Here is a 27,023-nt window from a genome sequence, read left to right as displayed (position 1 = left end):
CTTTCACTGAAGGAATATCTAATATCACCAAAGTTATTCTGCGTTCAGTGAGAAAAAATGGCATCTACAAACAAAGAACCAACAAAGCAGTCATTGTGTCATTTTAAACGGCACGTTCACTTTTTCACTTCCACTTGTGTTTGAAAGGTGTTTATAATGCTGTTCCATACATATATTGCTCCAAATATATGGGCCAAATTGAACTTGGAAGGGGAAAAATAAGAGTAACTGAGATTTAGTGCCTACTTTGTTTTTAGCAAGGTCTAAATTATCTGTAAGCAGCATTTGCCAAAGCTATTAAAAATGACCAATTATGATGGCAGCTTGTTATGAAATATTAAATTATTAATGGCAATTAAATGAAAAAATTTAGAGTTTCCTATATGTCAAACACTTTTCTATGTGCTAGAATAGAGCAATGGACAAAATAAGGTCTTTGCTATGTAAGCACTAAAAAAGAAAAAAATAAAAAAGGTAATGAAAAGGTTGCTATTTTAGATGGGATGTCATGAAATGTTTCTCAGATAAGGCGATAATGAGCAGAAAACTGAGTAAGACAAGGAAGTAGCCTGTGCAGATATCTGGGAAAACAGCAGAGAGAACAGAAGGAGCAAAGGCCCTGAGGTGGAGATATTCTCTGCTAGGAGAACAGGATGGCCTGAATAGCATGTACAAGGGAGAGAACATGGAGACGGGATCGGGTAGGAATTAGAGAAAATCAAGAAGGATGTTGTAGCATTTATCCATTATCCCTTTTTTTAAGTGCCTTACATAAATTACATAATCTTCAAGGTAACCCTATGAGAGAAGGAAAAATTCATCAAGATTAAGTACAAGTTCCAAAAGTTACATTTTAAGAGTAAATTCTGGGGTTAAGTCTCATGATCTACATGATTTCAAAACATTTACCAGTTTGTAGATGAAAGGATAGATAACTAGACAGCAAGAACAAGGTAATATTTTTTTCAGTTTCTGATTTTGCAGGTCTATGACTTAAATACTCTGTAAGCAAGGGAAAGTAACTGTTTGCATTTTGTCCAGTAGGAACTCAGGACCTATTGCAAAGACAGAGAAGGCAGCTAAATAAAGTAATATTTTTGACAAACACAAAAGAAGGAAAACAATCTTTCAAAATGTTCCTCATCATATTTTTCCTCATTGCAATTAATTAATATTTGGCAAAATTACAAAGAAGACAGACAGAAAGAAAAAAAGAAATGGTAGATTTTACCAAACTGATGGAATTTAGTTTAGCTAATCATTAGCTTACTGGTGCTATCTCTCTTTCTCTTTCTCTCCTTCTCTCACTTCCTTTCTTTAACTTAAACATGGAGTATGCGATTTTATATGCTATACTTTTCAATGATCCCCCAAAATTCTAATTTTTAAGTTCCCATTTTCATTAAGTGAATTCTTCCCTTTTTAAATAGCAAAGATATTGAAAAATGTTTTCCCTTAAAATAGTCTAATGTGGAAAACAATAAGCATCAGTGCAACAGTATGGCATAATGGAAATTATAACTAAAGAAATTGCCGTTTTTAGATAAAATGGAATATGTAATTTGAAAGCATATGATCCTGGAAGATATTAAAACTTCACTTATTACACCACAGTCATAAATTTCAAGAAGCTCATTTGAAATTCATCTTTTGTGTTGCAATAAAACTAAGGAGTCTGATGAACTGCTATACTATATTCGTCTATAGTATAATTTCATTAATAGCTACTAGCAGTTTTAACATATTTACTATGAAAATTACCAATATACACACGCACGAAAATTTTGGGTCTTTAAAGGTATGTTTCCAATACCAAAAGAAGATGTGTAAGCTGCCAAGTACCCAGTCCATGACGTTAGTTTAAAATAATCAGCATGATGTTTTTAATTGTCAATAAAATATTTTAAAAATGAAGATACTTCATAAACCAGTACAACAGAAAAACAAGTGTTGCCTGTGTTCAGATTAGCATGCGAGCAATTTCAAGTATTGAATTAAGGAGAATTAACTAGATAAATCAAGACAGAATTAGATTAACTATTGTTGCAGTACTTATTCTCTATTAAATTGAGCCACAATCAAGCACTTAATGGAATCTCAAAACAAGCCCATGTCATTCCTGTTGGGCAGAAACTAGTACTTGTACTGTCTTCAGCCACAGCAACTAAACAAAAAGAGTGCTAGCAGCTAATACTCTTAACTTCCTAAAATATCAGCCATTACAACTGCGATTTAAATGAGCCAAATGTCTTCTCTTTAAGCTTTTCCCAAGTCTTCATTTTATAACTAGCTAACATTTGAGTAATTATAATATGCTGGACTCTGCCCTCTCTCAATTAATCCTGATAAATTTCTCTGTGAAATAGTTACTAATAACCCTATTTTGAGAAAATTGAGGCTCATTTTCCTTGGTTATATAACTAGTAAATATATACTTCCTTTTTTATAGTACTTAAAGGTTGAGGCTCATTGTCCTTGGTTATATAGCTAGTAAATATATACTTCCTTTTTATAGTACTTAAAAATAGCATTGAAAGTCAACGACCAGATAAATAGTTTTGTTAACCTTTCATTGACTTGGATTAAGGAAATACCTTTAAAAAAAACAGAGATTAGAAGAAATAAAAAGAACAGTTTTAAGATTTGTGAACCACTAAACAAGCTACTTAAAAGTATTTAGCAGTCATTACTCCTGAAATAAGGTAGGCTATCATTAATTCTCTAATAAATGCTATCCACCATACATAAGGATAAGACAGGTAAGGAAGCCAGGCAAGATTCAAGCTTGCATTTTTTAAATATTGTTTTTAGTTAGAATAGCCTGGGTTTACAGAAAAATCTATATACCACTAAAGATATAATAATATACCATTATTAATATTTTTCCTTAGTGCAGTAATTTGTTACAATTGATGAAAGCACATTGTAACAATTGTTCTATTAACTATAGTCCACGGTTTACTTTAGGATTCATAAATTGTGTTGTACAGTCAAATGGATTAAAAAAAATATTCTAGTAACAACCTAAAATTTCCCCTTTCAACCACATTCAAATACATAATTCAGTATTGTTAATTACATTCATCATATTGTGCTACCACCAAATTGCATTTTAAGCCCCAGTAAATCAGATTATTGGACTAGAGATAAAATTAAAAATGAAACACATAAACCACAGCACTTGAGCTACAAGTTGGTTAGAATACAAACCCTAAAACATAAATTTGAGCACTTACTAATTCGAGATCTACAGGACAACTCAACTGGATAAACGTGGCAAGAGAGGAAGTATACAACCTGGAAAAGACTAATTTTCACAAGGAATATAAGGTAAAGAATACATTTCTCCATTAACTTGCTGTTTAAATGTGGGAAATCAGGAAACTTTGCAGATTAAATGCTGTACAAAAGATTCAACAATAGATTAGAGAAAAATAGAAGGCAACTGTGAACCACAAAATCTTTCCAGAGTTCTCCTCGCACGAAAACAACTGGGAATCGCTGACCATTGATTCCCAAGCATTGTATCCTGGGATATTTCACCTCAAGCATCATCACTCATTGACCCCCATTAACATATATTCACACAGATATTTTAATACATGATGTACCCTGGCCTTGACAAATAAATATGATGACACCCACACCAGGACAACCTGGTTTTATAACGCCGATTCCATTTGAATATAGAGTCTCCTCATGTTGGTTTGAAACTTACTTAATATTACCTACGACCAAAATAAGAGTTGAAATGAGTATCTGTATGAATATTGGCCCAGGAGCACAACTTGTGATTTTTAAACAGGACTCAAGAGACCAGAGGTAAACAATGAATTCGTTGTAAGTCTAGCATTCAGAATTCAAGCTTCAGCTTGCCCTCAAACCTCACTTGCACAGGCGCTGGCCAACACTTTGATTTATCACAATGTATAGCTTGATACTTTCTTATTTACATTTGGTCAAACGTTTTCTAAAAGCGTCATGACCAAAGGCATCAGCGCGTATGAAAGACTGTTTATCTGTATCAGAAAGTGTAGCACGTCTTCTACGCCATGTTCCCGCTATTAGAACTTTTGTGACAGAATCCTTTCACACTCTCAGGAAGTCTGAGGAGGAGAGCGTGACTCTCGAATCCCACCTGCCTGAAAAATAAAGTGGACAAGACCATAATCTGGAGCCAGATTCGTGGCTGAGACAGGAGGGCAAAGAGTTGTTACACAAATTTTAGATATCATCGGACTTTTCACCAATAATGAGGAGGAGTATATGCTGGAGACTTTCTGGGTGTAAACCCATATAGACAGATGCGCGGTGAAGTTAAGGTTTAGGTAACTTAGGTACGGCTCTGCTGTGAGAGCAAATCGGAGGCGGGGACAGCCGGCCACATTCCACCAGCTAGAGAGGAACCCCACCCATCGCGCTGCTGGAGCGGGGGCCGGACTGGCTCAGCCGTGCAGGATCGCGCAGGCAGCAAAGCTGTCTGTCCGACTGACACCCGGGAGCGGCTCCGGGCAGGGGCGCACCCCACTTCCCCGGCTTGCCCGCCCGCCGGGAGCATGCACCACAAGCCCGCGCTCCCCACCCGGCCTGGGCTCTCCAGGGGCGTTCTTGGCGCTTACCGAGCGGCTTGTGCGCAGGGCTGTGGAGAAAGGAGAGGTGCAGCTCGTCCGCCTTTCTCTGTACAGTGGTCGTGACTGTGGCTGCCCAGCCGCCACCTTCTCAGATCATTGCGTCACAAAGTGGACTTCCTAATATAGTCACCATTTAACAACCCTAGAACTCCCCCCAGATCTCACTCCCACCCAAGCGCGCCCAGAACTCCTTGAGCACGGCTGGCTTAGACCCCTGGGTTCACGCCACCTACCACGTAGATTAATTCTGGAACTGAGCAGGCTACTTCGCCGCGCAGTGCCTCAATTTCCTCACCTATAACGTAGAGGTAATATTAAAAATCACTTCAAGGAGGTTGTGTGTGTGTGTGTGTGTGTGTGTGTGTGTGTGTGTGTGTGTGTGTGTGTGTAAATCAAATTGTCTATGCTCAGCGCTTAGTAACAAGCTCTGGAAGAGAAGTGCTTAAATGATGCCCGGTAACAAATGCGTAGAGTTTTCTCCCTAACTTGCCAGTAAAGAGCAAGCAGATCCTTGTCTGGCCCAGGAATGCAATGTCTAGAGATCGCAGCTAGGACAGCAAAACACCCTGGGGCTGGCTGCCAAGGAAACCTTGAAGCCTCCAAATTAACTCTGATTCTGGTGTGTGGGGGCAAGTTTTCCATGGGAGAGGTGGTTTTGGTGAAGACTGGAAAGAGGATGGGGGTAGATGGTGGACTGCTAATAGGGAACCTCAATTGCCAGATGCACTGAAACCAGGAAGGAGGATGTTTTTGTGATCTGGCTATATATTTGAATGGGGTTTTAGTGGGAGTTCAGTACTTAGTCAACTGGAAGAAGTCTCTACATGTGGTTGTTTCAGAGAACACATGCTAAGAAGTTGTGCCCTTAGGGACTTGGCTTTAGTATTTTGGGTGGGACACTACAGGAACCTTTGTATTTGAAGATTGACTTCTGGGAATCTCTCGATTGAAAAGAAAAGAATCCTCTCATTTAGAACAAGAATCACAGTAGGACAGGACGGGAAGGGAAAGTTCTTTCATCCCTTTCTGAACCCAGTATACAACTACACAGCCTGTGTAAATGAGAAATCAGGATTTAAGGGATGGTTTTGATTACTGAATTGTTACATAAATATTCCTTTTTGCTTTCTGGCATACCCGAGTAGACAGCGAAATACCTGAAATCTTTGAATTGGAATCCACTTGCCTTGATTTCTGATAATGGATGTACAGCCCTTATCTTCTGCCCTTGTGATTATAAAAACCTTCCTTGTGACTAACCTTCATCTGTACCTAATTATCCAATTTTTTGACTTCAGAATCTTAAAATCACTGACAGCCCTTAATGTTTAATAATGAAGGGTTTTGGGTCTCCCGGGAACTAACACACCCCAAGTCCTAAATTATCATCATGACCAAGACAGGATCTAACCACAGTGGGCACACCTCATATTGCAGTAGCTTAGACCTTAACCTACGAGTCATCTGTACCTCATTCCATGATTTTCTTTCATACTTCTGCAACTGAGCATGAAATCAATCTGCGCATGTGCAATAATCAGATCACCACCACCCCCATTCCATCGCAGGGACCCTGTCCTCATTATCCTAAACCCTGCCCACCTTTTCTCTAATAAAACTTCCTGGATTACTGTAGTTTGTGGAGACAGATTGAGGGCTGTTAGGCCGTCTGCTCTCCTACTACGTGCATAGTAATAAACTCGTTCTGTCTTTGAAACAACAGTGTCTCAGGAATCGGTTATTGAGCATGACCAGCAGAAGAATCTACAGCTTTTGTCTGGTACCCCTACATTCTTCTGTTTTTTTCAAACCATGCTATCTATACAACTATCCTCAGCATGTACACAGGTTACAATTTTTGTGCATGTTGTGTGATGGGAAAATACTAAATCTACAAACAAAACAAAACAAAAACACCTTTCTCTATACCAAAGTAAAAAAAAAAAGTGTAAAAAACTTAAGGATTTTTTAAAAACTTTGGGAAAAGATGGCAATTAAATCTACCTCTTATTAAAACTTGAAAGTTTGTGTATATTTTGCATTTCTACCTTACAATTTTGCTAAATCATATGTCAGGCTTATATATTAACCAAAAAACTGTCTTGGTAGACTATTTGTGTTTAGGAAATTTATCCATCTTATATTCACCCCCATTTTTGGTGCCACATGGTGGGGGAAATGGGGAACAGGACGCTGAAAACAGAAGGGAATTAAAACTTGTTTTCTGGAAAGGACTGATACATAATTTATAACTTCAGTGTGAACTGAAGTCAGTAAATTATCTTTCTCAGAGTTCTTTCAATTTTAATCTTAATTTTTAATAGAGTACTGCAAGACTGTACTGCATTAAAGAAAATTTGAGCTATAATACATTACATAATTGACATATTTCAGGAAACAGACGAAGTCCTGATATTAGACAGCCCTGAGACTGAACTTTTAAAATGATATTGTTTATTATAGAAAAAATACAGGCTTAGAAATTCTCTCACTCCCTGTCTTTCTCTCTCCTGCTCTTTCTTTCTCCCTCTCTCTCTTTCCCTCCTTCCCTCCCTCTCTTTTTTTTCCCTTCCTTCCTCCCTCTCTCCCACCCCCTCAAAGACTGTGTATATGATGTCTTTAAATATACTCTGAAAAATAGTCTTAAAAAAAAGTTTCTAATATTAGTTTGTATTGAAATCAACTTTTGCTTTGTAAAAATGCAGATTCTTATCCTCTACCCACCCTTCTGATTTACTGCATCTCGAGTGCATTCCTGAATTTCCATTTTTAAGGAGTACCCAAGATGATTGCAGTGCAGAATTGTAAGAGAACCACAATTTGAGAACTTCTCCTTTAACACCTCATAAAGTTTTCTTTTAATAAATAGGATTTTTTTATAGACTGTTTAAGTTACGAAACAACAGGGTTTTTTTGTCTTTTCACTGCTGTATCCTTAATAGACTAGTTCAGAACCGAGGTCATGTTTGGCTCTCAATAATTTTTATGAATGCTTGAAAAAATAAAATGTTTATTTTGGATGCATTAAATCTCAATAAAATTGCATCCTAACTCTGTACATGGTATGCTTGGTATAAATATATATCTAAGTTTTCTTTTAAAAGAAACAAGAATTTTAATGTAAGTTTCTGCACAAATTTATTTGGAAATTTAAATCAGAAAAGACTGAAAAATATTTACTTGGAAAATTTAAATCAGAAAAGACCGAAAAATAATTTAAATAAAATAAAAAAATAATTTAGCCTAAAAAATGAGTTTACCCTTAATGCAATTTGAGATGCAAGGCTTTTTAAGTTTTCTTAATGCTTGGATGGTAGGGATGTCACAAAGAATTAGGATACATTATGTTCATTGATTTTTTTTTTTTTATTTTGTAGAAATATACCTGATATCCACAACCAACACAACAATTTTATTGTTGCAATAATTTGACACCCTCAGATTTTGGGTTAAATCCACCATTTCCTCTTTTACAAATGTCATCTCTCTTTTTCTCCTTGAAGGTATATATCAAATTTTTTTATGAAAAGTCTAAAAAATTACCACTGACTTTTTAAAGCAACAACTTTTCAGATTCATCAGTAGGATGTACTTTCTATTATAATAATAATCAGAAAGTTATGAGTTTCTATTACCTAAGTCAATATCCAATCAAGAATAGACTTCGCTGATAGCCATGAAATAGAAAGCTGAATACTTGAATACCAAAACACAGCAATGTTTGAGTATTTCTCTTGTCTTACTGGTTTTTTGTTGGTTCTTCCTCAGTCAAGTGATTTCTCCTCTTCTTCAGTATTTGATCCTCTTCTCTAGTATTCATTTCCTCAGCAATCCTATCCTGTCTTTTTTAGGAGGTGGGGAGAATTGTTTTCTTTATTAGAGATATTGTAGGTTTATAAAACAATCATGCATAAAATATGAGATTCCTTTAACCCGTCCTATTATTAACACCTTGCATTGGTGTGCAACATTTGTTACAATTGATGATGCACATATATAATTTGTGCTATTAACTGTAGTCCATGGTTTAGTTTAGGGTTCACTGTTTGTGTAGTGTACTTCCATGGAGTTTAAAAAAAATTTATTCTATTACCATATACTCAATCTCATATTTTCCCTTTTATCATATTCATATATATATATATATTTCAATGCTATTTATTATGTTCACAGTATTGTGCTACCATCACCACCAGTCTCACGGCTTTTAAAAATATAAATACTATTTTGGGACTCCCAAAATTATTTCTCTACTCCAAGCCTTTCTCTAAAGTGTAACATCATTTGTCTTACTGCCATCTCTACAGCTCCACTTTGATGTCTATAATGGTTTATGTGTCAACTTGGTTAAGTTATGATATTCACTTTTGTCAAACACTGGTCTAGATGTTGCAGTGGAGGTATTTTATAGATGTGATTAGCATGTACAATCAGTTGACATTAAGTATATCTAGGGATATTACCCTAGATAACATAGGTGGACCTTATCCAATCAGTTCAAGTTTCCAGAAAGAAAAAATTCTGCTTCAATACTACACTATCTATTTTTTTCTGAGTTCCCAGTCTGCTAGCTTCCTCTACAGATTTTGGATTTGCCAAGTCTCCACAACCTTGTGAAACAATTCCTTGAAATGAATCTCTTTATATATATAAATATATGTATATTCTGTTTGTTGTCTTTCTCTGGAGAACCCTAATACAGTGTCCAATAGGCATCCCAAACTTAACATATCCAAAACAGAACTCCCGATATTTTGCTCCCTCTAAATGGGCTCCACACAAAGATTTCTCCAGCTCTGTCAACAGCAATATCATTGCTGTAGGAGTTTAGGTCAAAAGTCTTGGAATCATCTTTGACTCCCCTCCTGCTCTCACACCCTCATTCAGAAGTCTATCAACTCTGCTTTTAAAACATGCAAAGAATCTGAGCATGTCCCCCACCTTCATTCCTACTAAACTAGTCTTAGTCACTACCAACTCTTACCTGTATTACTATGGTAGCTTCCTAATTGGTCATTTTGCTTTTCTCTGTGTCTCCACTGTTTTCATCCTGTTTTTACAAATCAGCTAGAATAATCCTTAAAACATAAGTCAATGTAAAAAAATAAAGTAATAAAAAAAGTCTGTTTATGCCACTCCACAACTCAAAACTTTACAATTCACTCAGTATAAAAACCCAAACTCCTACATGAGCTGTAGCACTCCCCACCTTTCTCACTCCTACCTCTCTCTCTTTCCATCATTCCTTTCCAACTGCACTAGCTTCCTTGCTCTCCTATTAACACATCAGTCACATTCCTACTTAAGGAACATTGTACCTGCTATTTATTCTGCCTGAAGGGTTATTTCCCCAAATAAACACAGGGTAACCTTCTCACATTATTCAAGTCTTGGTTCAAATGTCATCTTCTCAATGAGGCTTACCTTAGCAATTGCATTAGTTTCTTGACTGCTGAAACAAATACCATAAATTGGGATGGTTTAACAACAGAAATTAATTGACTTTCCACTTGATAGCTAGAAGGCCTGCTTCCTCCCACGTCTGTATCTTCTGACTGGCCAGCAGTCTTTAGGGTTCTTTGGTATTTCTATCACATGGCAATCTTTTCCTATTATAAATTATAAGTAATTTCCCTTGCTTATAAGGACTTAAGCCATAACTGAATTAAGCCTCGTCATCATTCACTTTGGGCACACCTTAATTAGTAATATAACTAAAAGATCTGTTTACAATGGGTTCGCACCAGCAGAACCAGGATCTGGGAACTGACCATTCTGTTTGTGGGGAGATATGCTTCAATTCCCAACAACTATTATATGTATGTATATATGTATGTATATATATATTTACTTAAATAGAATCTTTATTATGAATGACCAGTGTTCAAAATGTGAAACATATGGAAGCCATTACTGATGAAGTCATTTGCATACTCTACTTGCAAAGATGCAACATCTAGTTCATTGTTATATACAAGTCAGATTTTCTTCCTAGGCCATATATTATGGAGTTTGCTCTCTTTACCAGAGTTATTTTATTAGCAAGGGTTCTGTAGAGAAACAGAATCAGCAGGAGATACCCACAAAAAAAAAACTTATAAAAGTGTCACATGTAGAGTCCGAGGTCTATAAGGCCGGTTGCAAGCTGGTAACTCTGATGAGGTCCTACATTGAATTCTCTGGAGATGCTGGCTGGATAACCATGGGAATGGAAGAGTCCAAAATATGTAGGGCAGGCTGTGAAGCTGATGACTTCTATCAAGGGTCTGGATGAACTTCACAGGAGAGGCTCATTGGCTAATGCAGGAAGATTGATTGTCTCTTCTGAATCCCCCTTACAAGACTTCCAGTGATTAGATTAAGTATCGCTCATTGCAGAAGACACTCCACTTAGCTAATTACAAATGCAATCAGCTATGGATACAACCAACATAATCATGATTTAATTCCATGAAATGTCCTCATAACAACAGACAAGCCAACACTTGCATGAACAGATGACAAGGCACCACCGCCTGGCCAAGTTGACACATGAACCTGACCATGACAGTTCACCCTTTATCAACTTGGCAGCAATACACATCACCCTAAACCATATTTAATCTCTAAATAGAAAACAATATTTTTCCTTGCTTAACAATACTCAACTGTCCCACAAACAACTGGAAACACATCAAATCTCCCCAGAATAGGGTGCAAGTCCTTGGGTAATATTAACTCTTAAGCTTGATATCTTACAGCTTAAATACTATACCATGAACAAAACAGCATTGCAGCCCTTGTTTCTGTAACTAATCATGTGATCATAGTTCATATTTATCACTACCTTCTTCCACTGCCCATTCCATGTTTCATTTACCTTCAGCAAGCATTTCAGCTTGCTGTGGTTCTTTACCTGGTGTGGTGACTCAAACATTCATTCCTGAAGTTTGAGAGCCATTGGTAGTCTTGCCTGGATTGGGTTGTTGCAGTTGTTTATTAATTTTAATCACAGGGCATGGTAGTACTAAAAGACACCCTAGGGGATCTCCTATATTCCAGGAAAACTCTTATTTACCTCCATTGTGTAGTTGCAGTCCTATTTTCCCCAATAGGCAGGGCCGGTCACCTCAGGCATTAAAGTAATCCTCTTCTCGGCTTGTTGATCCAGGGACATGAGTAGCCCAAAGTGAACAGGTGGTGGTTGTAGATTCCAGTTCAATGGAATCATTGTTGTTTCTGCTGGTGGAAGCATTCTTCATTTTGGAACTAAAACCTGTAGATCAGCAGAGCTCAAGGTCATAGGGACAGGAAGCAAACATTTTCCTAGTGGATTTCTAGGGGTAACAGTGAGTAGTGCCACTCTCATTTCTACCCCTTGATTCCTAGACCCATGAATCCTGGCTATGGGAGAAACAGCACCAACAGTGGACCCTGATTCAGAATATACACAGCTTCCTGCAGAACATCACCCCAGTCTTGCAAGGTATTACCACCTAGTTGGCACTCTAATTGAATTTTCAGAAGGCCATTCCAACATTCTATTAATTCAGCTACCCCTGGATCATGGAGAACATAGTAAGAACAGAGAATTCTATCAACATGTGCGCATTCTACATTTCATTTGCTGTGAAGTGATTCCTGATCAGAAACAATGCTGTGTGGAATACCATGACAATGGATAAGGCATTCTGTAAGTCCATGGATGGTAGTTTCAGCAGAAGCATTGCATGTAGGGAAAGCAAACCCATATCCAAAGTGTGCATGTCTATTCCAGTAGGAACAAATCACTGCCCCTTCCATGATGAAAGTGTTCCAATGTAATCAATCTGCCACCATGTAGCCAGCTGGTTATCTCAGGGAATGGTGCCATATCAGGGGCTGAATGTGGATTTCTGCTGCTGGCTGATTGTGCACTCAGCAGTGGCTGTAGCCAGGTCAGCCTTGGTGAGTGGTAGTCCATGTTGCTGAGCTCATGCATAACCTCAATCCCTACCACCATGAACACTTTGCTCATGAACCCATTGGGCAATATAGGAGTTTCTGGGGAAAGAGGCTGGTTGGTATCCACAGAACGGGTTATCTTATCCACTTGATTATTAAAACTTACTTCTGCTGAAGTCACCTTATGGTGTACACTCACATGGGACGCAAATATCTTCATGTTTTTAACCCATCAGAAAGTTCTACCACATAACTCTTCCCCAGACCTCTTTATCACCAGTTTTCCAATCATGTCCTTTCCAAATCTCTTACAATCCAGTCAAACCATTAGTAACAGCCCATGAGTCAGTATACAAATGTAACTCTGGCCAGTTCTTCCAAGAAAAATGGACAACAAGATGCACTGCTCAAAGTTCTGCTCACTGGGAAAATATTCCTTCATGACTGGTCTTCAGGTACGTCCTGAAAAGGGATTATAGTGCTGTAGCTGTCTGCTTTTAGGTGGTTCCTGCATATCATCCAGACACATCTTTAAACCAGGCCTAACTTTTTGCTGCCTCAGTCAATTCACTGTAAGGAACTCCCCAAGAGGCCATTTCTCTGGCCTGGGAAAGAGGAGGTAATGTGGCAGGAGTGTAGACCATGGGCGTTTGGGCCACTTCCTCATATAAGTTACTTGTGCCTTCAGGACCTGCTCTGGCCCAATTTCATATGTACCATTTCCATTTTATGATGGAGTGGTGCTGCACATGCCCAACTTTATGGCTTGGTGGGTCAGACAACACCAAGCTCATGATAGGCAACCCAGGTGTCATTGTAACTTTGTGGCCTGTGGTTAAGTGTTCAGACTCTTAAAGGCCCAATAGCAGGCCAAAAACTGTTTTTCAAAAGGAGAGTAATTATCTGCAAAAGATGATAAGGTTTTGCTCCAAAATCCTTAGGGTCTGCACTGTGATTTTCCTAAAGGGGCTTTTTGCTCCAAAATCCTTAGGGTCTGCTGTGATTCTCAGACAGCAGCTCTATTTGCCATGAACATTTCCAGCACCATTGGATCTGCTGGATCATACTGCCCAAGTGGCAGGCCAGCTTGTACAGCAGCCTGAACCTGTCGCAGAGCCTACTCTTGTTCAGATTCTAACTCAAAATTACCTGCTTTTCAGGTCACTCAATAAACGGGCTGGAGTAGCACACCCAAATGAGGAGTATGTTGTCGCCAAAATACAAACAGAACAACAAGGTATTGTGCCTATTTTCTGGTCATAGAATGGGCCAAATTCAGCTACTTATCCTTCATCTTAGAAGGGATATCTTGGCATGCCCCAAACCAGTGGGCACCTAGAAATTTGACTTAGGTAGAAGACCCTTGTAGTTTTGTTGGATTTATTTTCCATCCTCTGACACACAAATGCCTTACTAATAAGTCTAGAGTAGTTGCTACCTCTTGCTCATTGCTCATTAGGTCCAATTAGCATGCTATCATCAATATAATGGACAGTGTGATGTCTTGTGGGAAGAGAAACAATTTAGGTCCTTGTGGACAAGATTATGACCTAGGGTTGGAGAGTTGTTGTACCCCTGAGGTAGGACAGTGAAAGTATATTGCTGACCTTGCCAGCTGAAAGCAGACTGTTTCTGGTGGGCCTTACTAAAAGCTATTGAGAGAAAAGCATTTGCCAGATCAATGGTACATACCAGGTACAGGGGATGTATTGATTTATTCAAGCAATGGTACCACATCTGGAAGTGCAATTGTAATTGGAGTTACCACCTGGTTGAGCTTATGATAATCCACTCTCATCCTCCAAGACCCATCTATTTTCTGCACAGGCCAAATAGGAAAGTGGGGATGGGAATGTGCTGGGAAGACTGCATCCTTAAAGTCCTTAAGAGTGGCAGTGATCTCTGCAATCCCTCGAGAAATCCAGTATTGCTTCTGATTTACCATTTTGCTAGGTAGGGGCCATTATAGTGGCTTCCACTTGGCCTTTACCACCATAATAGCCCTCACTCCATGAGTTAGAGAGCTAATGTGGGGTTTCTGACAGTTGCTCAGTATGTCTGTTGCAATTATGCATTCTGGAACTGTGGAAATAACTACAGAATGGGTCTATGGACCCAGTGGACCCACTGTGAGATAGACTTGAGCTAAAACTCCATCAGTCACCGCACCTCCATAAGTCCACACTATGATTCGTGGACCAGAGTGACATTTTGGGTCCCTTGGAATTAATGTCACTCTGAACCAGTGTCTAGTAATCCCCAAAATATTTGATCATTTCCTTTTCCCCAATGCACAATTACCCTGGTAAAAGTCTCTTTGGGGAAGGCTTGGAGGAAGATTGACAGTATAAATTTCTGGAGGTGTAACAGGGCCCTCCCCCAAAGGGATCTGGTCTCCCCCTTATTCAAGGGGATCTGGATCTGGAAACTGTCTCAAGTCTGGAAATTGATTAAGGGGCCATGACTCTTTGTTTTTGTAATGCAAGTTATACTTCTGTTCACTTGACCTAGAACTCCTTTGTTTGTACAGCTCAAACAAGAATTTAGTAGACTGCCCATCTATTATACTTCTAGTTATCCCATGATTTACTAGTCAATGCCACAAGTCTCTGCAAGTCAGATTATTTTGACTCCTGCTTTGAGTCTGCTATCTATTATGATAGCCACATCTACCTTGTCTTTGACATTCATGTGCTGCCACCTGGCTTCTGCCAACTTGGAATCTGGTCATTCCCATTGTGTTTAAGGATTCCAGCTCAGTGACAGCATTTCCCACAGTAATATCTGGCCTACAGAGAGGGGCAGCCACAGAGTTCTTCAGGGTTGATGGATCTAGTCCCATAAATTTACCTTTCACAGTTCTGTTCAAAGGTGCATCCTCTAGATATTCCTGGGGTGTATGAGCAGGCCTTCCATGATAAATCCACTCTAACATCATTCCAATCTCTCTAAGCCATTGGATTCCCTTATCTACCTTATGCCAGGGCAGTCCTGGAATTTCAACTTCAGTAATGTCTGCCACCTTTTGATCCATGTTTCAACCAACTATCCAAAGAAGCTCTTAATGCCTTTTCTAACCACATGAGCTGTAACATTGAATGCAGCATATTTGCTTCGTAGACCCATATCAATAAATTCAGCCTGAACCAGTTTTATATTCCTCCCACCACTATCCCACACCCTTAAAATCCATTACCACACATATTCCCCTGATTTCTCTCCATATAAATTGGAACATTTGTACAGTTTTTTGGAGTATAGCATACTTTTCATGGATGACACTTTGTACCTCACCTTTTGGGGCCTGTTGGGACTTCAGTCTACTTATAGGTCTGGAAGAAATGAAGGGTGGTTGGGGTAGGTCATGAAAAGAATTAGAAATATCTTCCAAGTCATTTGCTTCAGGGCATTCATGTGTAGTTTCACCTGGTGAAATGGGGTTAATCTTTCTGGGACTAGTCCCTTCAGGTGGAGGTTGAGTGGCCAACTCCTAAGGCAGGCCAGAGGTGGGACAGCTATGTCTTCAGGGAAGACTGTTACAGGGATATCTAGAAAAGACTCAGAATGACTTAGGATTTCAACCTCTCCACTGAGATCATTATCAATCCATATGCCACCATTCCATTTTTCAGGGAACCACTCCTTTCCAATCAATGCTCACTTTAACTGCAGACACCATGCAAGATTGAGATTTCAGTTTACATTGTAAAGTTGCTACATTAATATGAAGATGCTGAGTCTGATTTTCAGAGATCTCAAGTCTACAGCTACAAGAAATAAAGTTTCCCTTCATGGCACCCATAGAAGCATTTACATCTGTCATATAATGCATAAGCTTCTCATTTGAAGCCTTCAGCTCATCCCTTTCCCTCATTAATGCATGCAGCATATCTAACAACAACCAGCCAACATCTCTATACCTCCTGTTTCTACAAAACTCGATAAAGGTGTCAAAAACATTATCCCCCAGAGCCTGACTTTGTACAAGTGAAGCATTAGAAGAATCCAATGGTGATATTTTGACTGTCTCTTTTGCCGGCTCACCACATGGATTGACGATGTCATTCTGATTACAGGAAACAGAGTCCTTGTTCCTTTGAGTCCAATCAGAGCAGAAAACCAATCATAAAAACCTGTCTTCAAGATTCTATTTCTTCATAACCACTCCTGGTACCAAGCTGTATTAGCTAATGTTCTCTAGAGGAACAGAATCAGCAGGAGATATCCACAGACATAAAATTTATAAAGGAGTCTCCCATTACCAGGGGAATGTAGAGTTCAAGGCCTGCAGGGCAGGCCACAAGCTGGTAACCAATGAAGGTCCTCAATGAACTCAGGAGAGGCTGGCTGGGCAATTATGGGAATGTAAGGGTCCAAGGTCTGTAGGGCAGGCTGCAAGCTGGTAACTTTGATGAAGCTCCTCAACAAACTCTCAGGAGATGCCTGCTGAACAACTGTGGGAATGTAAGAGTTCAAAATCCATAGGGCAGACTGTGAATCTGGTGACTCCAATGAAGGGTCTGATTTAACTCCACAAGAAAGGCTCACTGGCTGAAGCAGGAAGAATGACTATTTTTCCTGAATCCCCCTAAAAAGTTTTCTGGTGATTAGATTAATTGTCACTCACTGCAGAATACACTCCCCTTAACTGATTACAAACGCAATCAGCTGTGGATACAGCCAATGTAATCATGATTTAAATCCATTAAATGTCCTCATAGCAACAGACAGGCCAGCATTTGCTGACCAGATGACCAGATACCACTACATGACCAAGTTGACACATGAAGTCATAACAGTCATAACAGTGAAATCTCACTCTATCTATTCTTTTGCGTGTGGCTCATTTCACTCAGCATTATAGCTTTTAAGTTTATCCATGTTGTTGTATGCTTCAGGACCTCATTTTGTCCTACTACTGCATAATATTCCATCATGTGTATATACCATATTTTGTTTATTCACTCTGGTTTGATGGGCACTTGATTGTTTCCATCCTTTGGCAATTAAGAATAGTGCCACTGTACACATTGGTATACAAATGTCTGTTAGTGTCACTGCTTTCACCTCTTCTGGGTATATACCTAGTATTGTCCTTACCAGGTCATATGGCATCTAGATATTTAGTTTTGTAAACAGTCATCAAATTGTCTTCATAGTGACTGTCCCATTATAGATTCCCACCAGCAGTGAATGACTATTTCAATTTCTCCACATCTTCTCCAACATTTGTAGCTTCCTTTTTGTCTAATAGCAGTCATTCTTTATAGGTGTAAGATGATATCTCATTGTAGATTTGGTTTTCATTTCTCTTATAGCTAATGAAGATAGAACATCTCTTCATGTGCTTGTTAGGCATTATTTTGCTCTCTGGAAAAAATGCCTATTCACATCTTTTCCCTATTTTATAATAGTGTTGTTTTTGTTGTTGAATTGTATAATTTATTTATGTACACAGGATATCAGAATTTCGTCTGATATATGGTTACCAAATATTTGCTTACATTGAATTGGCTGTCTTTTCAACTTTTTTAAACACTTCTTTGAGGCATAGATGATTTTTGATTCTGAGGAGTTACCATTTATTTTTTTTTCATGGCTTGTGCTTTGTGTTTAAAGTTCAAGAAGCTGCCTCCTATCACTCAGTCTTCAAGATGTTCCTTTATATTTTATTCTAGAAATTTCATGGTACTGGCTTATATATTTAGGTCTTTGATCCATTTTAAGTTAATTTTTGTGTTGGCTGGAAGATAGGTGTCCTCTCTCATTCTTTCAGCTAGTGATACACAGTTCTTTTAGGCCCATTTATTGAAAAGACTATTCAGTTGAAATTCAGTGGATATAGGAGCCTTTTCAAAGATTAATTGAGTGTACATTTGATGGTCAATCTTTGCACTCTTAATTTGGTTCCATAAGTCAATACTTCTTTCTTTGTACCAATACCATGCTGTTTTGACCACTGTGGATTTATAATAAGCTTTAAAATCAGGAAGCGTTGTCCTCCCAGTTTGCTCTTCTCTTTCAGGATATCTTTAGCTATTGAAGGTTTCTTTCCCTTCCAAATTGTTTTGATAACTAGCTTTTCCACATAATATTTAAAGATTACAACCTTGACCACCATCTACCCAGTCCACCCTTGAATTTTATGATTTTTCTCTTGGTCTTTCTCTCTTTTCCAAAGTAGTAATTCTTTTACTATATGTACGTTGATTTACTTAGTTTATTGACTGTTTATTGTCTGTTTCATCTCCCTGTGCCCTCCTTGGAATATAATCTCCATGTGGGCAAAATTCTTTGACTTGTTCTAAGCACCCAGAAGAGTGCCCAGCATAAGCTGATGCTCCATACATATTTTGAATGGATGTAAAGTGTACCTCTTGGTACTATTTTCTCCTTATTTGCATTGCATAATTGTTACACAGTCTCTATATTTATTTTTCTCAGATTCTTTTTCCATTTTTGGAAGAGGAGAGGCCTTCTTAAGTCTAATATCCTACGATTCTCATATTATCACTCTATTGTGATCAAATACCTTCTCTTGTATCTTTGGCAGGAATGCTCACTGGAGCAAAATCTCATTTTGGAAATCCAAAGTGCATGTGATTTAATAATTACTGGTAAGATGTGTATAAAAATATTTAATCTCTTCTACACTTGGAAGTAAACTTCTTAAGGGATTTCAGTATGCACTCAGATTTGGAAACTACTGGAATAGACGATCAATTTAGGACTTAGATAAAAGTGGAACCTTGTGCTGGCTACAGGTGGACCTTAGATCCCTTAAACAACAATTTCAGTAGTCAGTCACCATTGAGCTGTTTTTTGTTATTGTTGTTGTTTCTCCTGCAGATCATTTTGGTTTTCAAAGTCCAAAGGTGTTACTCAAGGTATCAAGATACTGAAGACATCCAGTTATCATCACTGGTTGAGGGGTATGTCAAATTAGATTTTTTCCACGTAATTTTTCAATGTTTCAAGGTAGCCATTCTGTTGACAATTCAATGTCTAGTGCTACATTTTTCATGAGAACCTCATTATGGTATCCATTAAATTTATCCATTCAGAATTGTTATTGATCCCAGTCATGTTCTAGGCACCAGAGATATATTTAGATTCTGTGAGGCCTGTACTTACTACAAATTTGTGGGTCCTCTTAAAAAAAAAGAAAGAAGAAAACAAAACTAGAAATTAAAAAGTATGCATAAATTTCTGTTTCTGGAATATGGACCCATCTTTTTCTCCATCCCTCCTCCTAACTACTACTAAAAATTCTATCGCATATAAAACAAATATGGAAAGACTTAAAATGTGGAGAAAAGGTTGACTGACAAGGGACCTAGCAACCCAGGAACAGTCTGGTGATGAATTCTCTTTTAGCCTATCTAGCCAAAGGACTAGGAAGGGGCATACAAACAAGAGTAGGGAGCTGAGATGCTTCAGAGTCGGGAGATGGTGGAGGCAGTAGGCAAGAAGGTGTGGCTATAAAAGGGTAACAGAGGGTTATTTGTAGTGGTGGAGATGTTCTGTATCTTGACAGTATTATTGACACTATTCTGATTGTAATATTGTACTCTAGTTGTCCAAGATGTTACCGTTTGGGGAAACTGGGTGTTTTAGTTTACAAGCTGCTGGAATGTAATATACCCGAAACAGAATGACTTTAAAAAGGGGGACTTTATTAAATTGCAAGTTTACAGTTCTAAGTCTGTGTAAATGTCCAAATTAAGGCAAGGCAATGAAAATATCCAAATTAAGGCAGCAACAAGAAGTTATCTTCAGTCAGGTAAAGCTGATGAAGTTTGAGGTTTCTCTCTCATCTGGAAGCACAGATGGCAAAGTCTGTTAACTTTATCTCTCAGCTTCTTGTTTCATGAAACTCCCCCAGGGGTGTTTTCCTTCTTCATCTCCAAAGGTCTCAGGCTGCATGGGCTCTAAAGTTTGTTCCAAAATAATTCCCTCTTAAAGGGCTCCAGTAAGCAAACCCCACCTTGAATGGTTGGACACACATCTCCGTGGAAACCACCTAATTAAAAGTTACCACCGACAACTGGGTCACATTTCCATGGAAACAGTCAAATAGCTCCCACCCAACAATATTGAATGAAGAGTAAAGAACTTGGCTGTCTGGGCTACACCACAGATTCAAACTGGTGTACTGGGTAAAGGATACATGAATCTGTTTGTATTATTTCTTAAAATTGGATGTGTATCTAAAATTATATGAAAATGCAAAGTTTAATTTCAAAAATTAGGTGCAGAGCCATGGAAGAGAACCACACAAGTGAGAGATCCTGAAATTTCAACCTCATTAGCTTCAGGGTCCATATATCTCTGCAAGATTCAATTCTAAGCTCTAGGGATACAAAACTGCACAAGCCTGGCCAGATACCTGGGCTCATGGACCTAACATTCTACTCGGAGATTTGAACAGAAAAGCACATGTAAACAAGGTGGCACAATAGTCTCAGTTTGTTTTTGAGCACTATGAAAACATTTAGTGTATGGTGCAAAGTGTTAGAGTACTAGGGGACTAATTTAGCCTTCTCTGAAGTGGTGACATGAAGAAGACAGCTTTGAAAAGAATCCCAGACAGAGGAAATGACAAGTGCAAAGATCCTAAAGAAGAAATGAGATTGATAAGTTTGAGAAACAGAAAGGCCAGTGGGGATAGGCCTGGTGAGTTAGGAGAGCCATTAAGATGGTCAGGGACCAGATCAAGCAGGGCTTTGGAAGCCATGATAAAGAGTTGGATTTTTATTTTAAATGTGACGGGAAGCCTTCAAAATTTTTTTAAAACAGAATGAAATGATCAAATTTATTTGTTTGTGTAGTCATTTATTATTTTTTGAAACACCTTGATTACCTTTGTAAAACTGATGGAGAAGCCCAAGAATAGAAGCAGGGAGACCAATTAGAAAGCTTTCAAGCAAGTAATAGCCCCTACAAGAGTCAAATCTCATATTAGCTAGACATAAAGAACTTGAAAAGTTATTCCTAATTCAAGAAGCAGGGAGTCTGAGCTGAAAATAGAAGCTGTGCAGAAAAAAATTTGTTCATAAATCTAGGGACTAAAGGTAAAATCTGACAGGCTGTGATAATGTAATGTTAAAAGGGAGAGCCAGACTAGATCATCTCTAATAACCTATAGCCTAACTGACCATGATCTTCCTTCTTTGATGTATTTTTCAGGGTGTTTAAGCTTAGGGAAATTATCTGAGCTTAAAGAGGTTAGTCACTAATTAAATGAATATTGTATTCAGTGTATACTAAAAGTTATTTACTGATCTTTGAATTAGATGTTGTATTAGTTTATTAAGTTTCTGGAATGCAATACACGAGAAATGGAATGGCTTTCACAAAGGAAATTTAATACTTTGCAAGTTTATGGTTCTGAGGTCATGGGAATACCCAGATTAAGGCAACCAGAGAAAGATTTGTTGGCTCAAGGAAGGGTGATCTGTGAAGGCATGTGGCTGGCATCTGCTGGTCCTTGTTCCCAGCTTCATTGCTTCCAGCTTCTGATGTCAGTGGTTTCCTCTCTAAGCATCTGTGGGCCTTCACTTAGCTGTTCCCAGACAAAACTCTGGGTTTCATTTATTAGCTTAGCATCTGCCAGGGCCAGAGATTTCTTCTCTTCAGGTTCTGGCTATTTCTGTGAGTCCTAGCTTAGTACTATTTCAGCCTCAATCTAGAAATGTCTCCATCAGCTCTTCTCTGAAGTTTCTTCAAAATGTTTCCCATTTTAAAGGACTCTAGTAAACTGATCAAGACCCACCTGGAATGGGCAGAGTTACATCTCCATCTAATCAAAAGGTCACATCCAGAACTGGGCATGCCACATCTCTGTGGAGATAATCTTGCAAAAAATTTCCACCCTGCAGTATTGAATCGGGATTAAAAGAAACAGCTGTCCCTTCAAGATTGGATCAGGATTAAAACGTGGCTTTTCTATGGAACATAATAGCTTCAAACCAACACAGATGCCTAATTAGTTTCTTACGTGAGTGTTAAATGGCCCAATAGGAATTGATGTCTACCTATAAAGAGGTAGAATTTCCAGTGCAATATCCTAGTTTGAAAGTTAAGGTATCTTCTCTATCCTAAAACAGCTTATGTACCCTTCACCTTTCACTTCCTGTCCACTCCTTACAATTCCTCTACAGTACTTTTGCCTATTGAATTTTACCAGGGTTATAATAATACAAGCTTTTAGAATAGATAAATTAACTAGAAAGGAATATTAAATTAGTTTTGCAAAATAATAATAACCAACATCAATTGATGCTTAAGCATGGGGGATTAGAAACCATAGTGTTTGTGTCTGAGTATCAGCCATATTCACTGGCTAGTGCAAGTCCTTTATCTCCTGCATACCTCAGTGTCCTCATCTGTAAAATGGAGATAAAGCTAATAACTTCATCCAAATGACATTTTGAGAATTAAAGACGGACTAGAAAGTCCAGTCTTCTTGAGTCTGGAGGACTGAAGACTAAGTGTAGATAAGGTCTAGAAGTCTGTTCCACAGTAGGTAATGGGTGGTAGTTTCAAAGAAATGGGATAAAACTATGCCAAAGGCAATAATGTTCAAGATCCTCCATGATTCTGACTTAACTGAGAATGGCTGAAGCATTTAGTGTCTATAATACAAGCTATGTTCTAGTGAGTAATCATATGATAGAATTTAAGGAGATATAGATGTTCTTGGGTACATCAGAAAAAAATTAGAATATTAGAGTCACCAAGGCTCTGCCAATTATAGATCCAAACTACCTGGTTACTATTTGTCCTATCCCCATGCTATTGCTGACCAGAAGTCCCTGGCCCCTCCTAACACTGCTAATCAGAAGGCCAGCAAATGGGCAAGATCAAAGAAAAGGAAAGCTACGCCATACGAAGTTTAAAATCCTTTCATTCTTTATGTCTAATATGAGCTGGAGCTGGCATATCAGTCACTAAAACACTTTAAGAAATTGGACCTTGAGACTGATTCAGAACAGTTGTGAAGAACAGCTATTCCTATACGGGAACTAGGATGTAAGCCTACAATGCCTGGAGGAATTGATGGAAGTGAAGGAAGTAGTAAGCACTCTTGGTATCCTTCTGGTCCCTCAGGCTTGACCAGGGTGTCTGAAATTCAAGCTTTTTCATGGTGACAGTCTAATATTTTCTTTCAGCTGGCTAGAGAGCAGTTGACGAAAGAGTCTTATTCATCTCCAACTTTTATAACCTTTTTAGATCAGGTAAGAGGAAGAAGTAATCCTTGATTCTTAACTTTTTGACAGTTCCCTGATACGGATGTGGAGGTGGGTGTTGGGAGATGAGGGTATCTTTACCTGTACTTCTTCCTATAGGTTAAGGATAAGGAGAAGTTCATTACAGAGGAAGTTAAGGACCCTTGATATATGTGGGGGGATTCTATAGCAATTTCCCCCTCAGACTTTATTGGTTTGGGATTCATAAGAGCAATAATAAAATTAGAACTCTTAGTGAGGGATAATACATCCAAATCTTGGATTTCTTCCCATTCATGAGTATAAAGGAACCCTTATCTCCTAAAAAAAAATCAGGTGTAAAAATTATCAAAATTGAAGAATTAAAATACTTGATCAGTAAATTTTTGTCATGAATTAAAGATTGTCCTAGACTTATTTCAGGGCAAAGGCAGAGGTCTGTATCATTTCTAAAGCCTTTTTTGATGATGGTTGCATAACCAAAAAATCAGGGAAAATCCAGCAAATTTTCATGTTAATATTTCAGAATTCAGGAGTTTCCCAATTTTTCCTCACATATTAGTTATGATTTGAATTGAATGAAGAGAGTTGCAGATTCAAAATTGCAGTGACCTCAATATCTAAGTATTTGTTAGTTGAATGTGGTACAGATATCTCTGCATTAGCCAAGGACCGCCATGGCCTCAACTACCCATGTATGAATGAGCAAAGATTTAATATCTTCAGGAAATAGCTTCTGTTGGAATGGTAGGAGAACTGAAACCTGCATCTGAAGTGATCTCTACTTTGAACATAAAGTAATGGAAGCCCAGAGCTTAGAGTACTTGAATCTCTTAAGGTGGTGTCCTGAAAGCCTCGCTTAGATTTGTAACTTGCAGAAGTATAGGTACTTAATAAATCTTAATTGTACTTATTACACCTTTTATTAATCCTCATTTCTTCACCTAAATATCATTGTTAATAAATAACTTGCTATTTTCCAGAAGCATTAAAGCATGGGTTTGGTCAGCTCATATAATTATCCTTAGAAAATGTGTATTAATTATGTATGTTTGAAATGAAATAGCGAAACTAAATACAGTAATAATTATTACCACACGTTTGTGCTTGCCATGAGTGATGTCAGAAATTGTCATATATTTACATAATCAAAATAATAATAATAAATGACATTTATTTGACACTTTACTTTGTGTAAAGATTTTTACAAGATCTTTACTTATATATTATCTAATCTTCACAATAGCACTGTGCTTAGATAATTTTATTATACTCATTTAATGAGAAAATTGTGTAAGAGGGAGATTAAAATCTTGTCCAAACATAAAGTGCTAGCAAGTAGTAGGATTGCAATTAAGCTTCAAGCAGATTAAGGGTTCTAATGCGCTGTATTTCCTTTCCACATAATGAGGAGAATAATATTTGTATATTCTACTTATTCTTTTTTAGTCTAAATTCTACTTATCTGAAATAGATTGACAACAACAACAAAAGTAATAAAAGGAATTTGTTCTAAACACCTCTGAATACTTTGTACTCAGTCTTAGTACTTAGTCTTAGACAAAAGAAATATCTCTATGAAATATAAAGAACATGATTATGTTTGAATTTCCCCCTAAGTCTCTTATATTCTATGACTAAACCAACTTATTCCCCAACATGCTTACGATGTTAATCAATATGGTGTCCTCTGCTACCAAAATTCCAGCAAAACTGAGTTCACCTGTTTTTTTTTTTTGCTTTCTAGCTGTTGGAGTAGCAAACAAGACTGACTTCCATTAAAGGAGTGGTCAGAGGTCATCTTGAACAACAGTCTTCCATTTCTGATGAAAACAATAAAAATAAACTAAATGAACATACAACTCAATGTTGTGCTTGTACACACACGCACACACATACACACTTCCATGCACACTCTCACCTTCATATGGAAATCCCCAAAGTTACTTTATGATCTGCACTTGGGTTAACTTCAAGAACCATAAATAAATGATCACATTATGTTGAGAAGGAAATAATGCAATATAAGGCACCAAAATTCTGTGAAAGTCATCAAAGACTGGTATTTGTTTTTGTGTGCTATCCTTTTAGTAATAAAAGTCATTTTTCATAATGTACAAGTAAGAAAATATAAAATTTAAATCATATGAAATGGTTGGAGGTTGGTTCCTTTTTTCAATCTTGTTTTCAGCAAACTCATATAGAAGAAAAACTGCATCACATATGCTAGAGTAGGAAAAAAATAGGTCAAGTACAGGATATGAACTTAAAGAGAACCCCAAGGAGCTGTGAGCAGATACAACATCCAGAGCATTATCTCAGAAATAGAAAGGATTTGGAGGTCTTCTAAGTGCATTTTCTACAGTGTTGTCTCCTGTTGTTTTGATTATTACTGTGAACTCTTTTCCACTGATCTGGAAGAAAAATAAATCTGAATAACCAGGCTTGTCATGTACACATTGAACTGGCATAGATTGTGAGTCTGGTTTCATTTATATGTTTTTTTAATCCTACGTAAAGCTATTTTGCATTGTCTTTTAATATACTTTGGATTGGCTCACATTCGGCACAGCACTGTGCATTACAGTTCCCTCATGTCTATAACAAAATGACTGGCTCGCATGATTCCTGAGAATTTTTTGCCCTAATGTCCATCTTCTGATCTTCCTGGAATTCCAGCACGTCAATCTTCACGTGGCTGTTTAATGTAAATGATACGATTAGCAGAGGTACGATGAAAAAAGTAAATTTGATACAAGCACTTACGCTAATACTATAAATTAAAGTTTATGTAATACTTTCTTTTTGGACTTGATTAATCATTTTTGCTTTCTGTGACTGTTCCCTCCTCTTTTCTCGTGGCTTCCCCAAATATTAATGAAAGCTACTATTTTTTCCCTCTGGGTAAATTATAACCTACTGTGTGTGTATCCATATTTTTCTAGATACTTCACACACACACATATACTCAGCTAATTGTCATTGGTTTAGGTTGGTTTAAGAAAATGAGATGTAATAATGCATTTTTTTGTGTGTGCCTCTTCAGAACTCTAGATCATCTTGTTCCAATTCACTTATTTTTAAAATTGCACTACATTTTGTGGATATACTATAATTTATTCAGTCAATTACTTAGTTAATTGGCTTTCATTTTTGCCTAGTTTTCTCTACTATGAATGCTTTTTCATTAAATATCTTTGGAAAAATATCTATGTATTTTCACTCACAGACAACAACT

General features: G+C 37.7%; 1 long non-coding RNA gene across 2 annotated transcripts; it reads left to right on the top strand.

The window, feature by feature from the left end:
• The first annotated feature begins 4,795 nt into the window (after positions 1 to 4,795).
• On the top strand, positions 4,796 to 25,812 carry LOC143679462 (uncharacterized). Of its 2 annotated transcripts, none has more exons than XR_013173786.1 (5): positions 4,796 to 4,939; positions 12,000 to 12,096; positions 13,715 to 13,791; positions 19,404 to 19,486; positions 25,533 to 25,812. It is a non-coding gene; the product is annotated as an uncharacterized LOC143679462 (long non-coding RNA). The 2 variants fall into 2 exon arrangements; XR_013173787.1 differs by lacking the exon at positions 25,533 to 25,812 and adding an exon at positions 23,729 to 23,794.
• Positions 25,813 to 27,023: the final 1,211 nt, after the last annotated feature.

Source organism: Tamandua tetradactyla, chromosome 4, assembly GCF_023851605.1.
Source record: "Tamandua tetradactyla isolate mTamTet1 chromosome 4, mTamTet1.pri, whole genome shotgun sequence".
NCBI lineage: Eukaryota > Metazoa > Chordata > Mammalia > Pilosa > Myrmecophagidae > Tamandua > Tamandua tetradactyla.
Note: the sequence above shows the minus strand (reverse complement) of the source record. Positions and strands in the feature narration are given on the sequence as shown.